The sequence below is a fragment of the Ambystoma mexicanum genome, chromosome 2q, assembly GCF_040938575.1.
Source record: "Ambystoma mexicanum isolate Mex_15411 chromosome 2q, UKY_AmexF1_1, whole genome shotgun sequence".
In the NCBI taxonomy this organism is placed as follows: domain Eukaryota; kingdom Metazoa; phylum Chordata; class Amphibia; order Caudata; family Ambystomatidae; genus Ambystoma; species Ambystoma mexicanum.
In genome coordinates, this window is record NC_090924.1 from 691,880,901 (window position 1) to 691,883,400 (window position 2,500).

Below are 2,500 nucleotides of genomic sequence, written 5' to 3' on the forward strand. Positions count from 1 at the left end.
CTTTCAGTTGAAAGGCTTTGTGGCACTGATGTCTCATGGGGCCCGCTGGTACCTGCCAGGTGGCACACACCAACGTGAAAGTTTGGCGCAAGCCTGCGCCGGACCTACATGGCAGCACTCACAGCACCTCACACACAGGCTGCAGACACATACAAAAGACCAAGCTGGATGCAACAGTGGCGCGAGCCATGGCAGTCCCCACCCAGAAGGCATGTCCAAACCTTTATACATCAGCTCGCCGCCAGCGCATGATTACAAAGGAGGGGGAATTTCCAACACTGCCTCTTGGGCCATGGGCTTAAAAGCAGCCAACCATTGGCGACGGGCATCGAACCAGATACGGTCACGCACAAACTATTTTTGGGGGGGAATTGGGGACTCTGTGTTTTTTGTTTTCGGCGCTCCAAAAAAAAGGGCTCGTCCGGGATTTGAACCAGGGACCTCTCGCACCCTAAGCGAGAATCATACCCCTAGACCAACGAGCCACCGCATGCAGAGAGCAGTGAGGGGGAGGGGGTGGTCTGCTTACCTCACTTGGCGCCATGCCCCAGTCTCTCCACGGCCTGACCCCTGCGTGTCACGTGGCCTGCCCCTGGCGCAAGCGCAGAGGACTGAGCTGCCTCTCAAGCAGAGAAACAAGAAGAAGAGCGGCAGCCTTCGCTGGCCAAAGGCCATCTGCTGCCGCTCGATCGGGCTCGATCAGGCGAGATATATGTGGCCGACTGGCCTAGAGCGCAAACCTGTGCTGCTCAGGGTGGGCAGCTTCCCAGCAGGAGGATGTGTCTTGAAAGCCGACAGAGGCAAGAAGGCGCACTCCCTCAGCCCGCTCCAACCTCTGGATTCCTGCGAATTTCAGAAGAGAACTCTGGGGCAGCATGGCTTCTGTCATCTCCCAACAGCCTCTCTGTTCTTGCTATGTAAATACCTTTACATCCCCCGGACTGAGCATGTCTGTTTTTTTATTTTTATTTTGCTGAGGTGTGGTGCCTTCAACGACCGACAGGTGGCAGGAGAGCACTTTCTCCAACTGTGAAGGGGACTTTTTTCACTTCCTGAGTAGACTGGGCTCAGTGACATATGTCACCAAGCCAGCCACTAGAAAATGCGGGTTTTGCAGCCGTGGGCCAGTGGGGGTTTAAGGGCAGGTGTGCCTCCGGCGTCTCTGGCAGACAGCTCCAGTTGCAAGGCAGCAGAAGAGAACAGGGAGGCTTGCTGGGCGCTGCATTTGGGGGCCCCCACGAGGTTTTCCGCAAGCCTTACACTCTGAAATGTGCTCAAAAAAATGAGCCCGGCTTGTCAGGAGTGGGATTTGAACCCACGTCTCCAATCGGAGACCAGAACACCCAGATGCAGGGAAGAGCTGCGTCTCTTGAGTCTGGCGCCTTAGACCACTCGGCCACCCTGACAGCTATGGGCAGGATTGGGAAAGATTCTTCAGTACCCAATGTCGCCAGGTGCCAGCACCGGTTTTCATGCCCCGATCTCTGCATCAAAAGTACCCAAACACTCACTTAAGGACCCAGGGATGGCAGGAAACGCCCACTGATGGAGCCAGTGGACAGTTTGCAGGGTGCAAATAAGGGCTGGCCTCAGATCACTCATGGCGTAGTGCCGGCCTGTCCATACCTGTCGAAACCTGCATGCGGTCAAATGTGTCCGATTGACATTGTGGAAATAAAAAGAAACCAGCACCATGTTTCTGCCCGGTCTCGAACCGGGGACCTTTCGTGTGTTAGGCGAATGTGATAACCACTACACTACAGAAACAGCTCTGGTAGGCTGCGCTCTAGTGTGCTGGGACAGCTTTCAGCTGAAAGGCTTTGTGGCACTGATGTCTCATGGGGCCCGCTGGTACCTGCCAGGTGGCACACACCAACGTGAAAGTTTGGCGCAAGCCTGCGCCGGACCTACATGGCAGCACTCACAGCACCTCACACACAGGCTGCAGACACATACAAAAGACCAAGCTGGATGCAACAGTGGCGCGAGCCATGGCAGTCCCCACCCAGAAGGCATGTCCAAACCTTTATACATCAGCTCGCCGCCAGCGCATCATTACAAAGGAGGGGGAATTTCCAACACTGCCTCTTGGGCCATGGGCTTAAAAGCAGCCAACCATTGGCGACGGGCATCGAACCAGATACGGTCACGCACAAACTATTTTTGGGGGGGAATTGGGGACTCTGTGTTTTTTGTTTTCGGCGCTCCAAAAAAAAGGGCTCGTCTGGGATTTGAACCCGGGACCTCTCGCACCCTAAGCGAGAATCATACCCCTAGACCAACGAGCCACCGCATGCAGAGAGCAGTGAGGGGGAGGGGGGCGGTCTGCTTACCTCACTTGGCGCCATGCCCCAGTCTCTCCACGGCCTGACCCCTGCGTGTCACGTGGCCTGCCCCTGGCGCAAGCGCAGAGGACTGAGCTGCCTCTCAAGCAGAGAAACAAGAAGAAGAGCGGCAGCCTTCGCTGGCCAAAGGCCATCTGCTGCCGCTCGATCGGGCT

The 2,500-nt window shown here is 56.2% G+C and overlaps 1 non-coding gene across 1 annotated transcript; it reads right to left on the reverse strand.

Annotated features, from left to right (window-relative positions):
* Positions 1 to 1,694: 1,694 nt before the first annotated feature.
* TRNAV-AAC (transfer RNA valine (anticodon AAC)) lies at positions 1,695 to 1,767 on the reverse strand. The gene has a single exon. It is a non-coding gene; the product is annotated as a tRNA-Val (tRNA).
* Between the last annotated feature and the right edge of the window lie 733 nt (positions 1,768 to 2,500).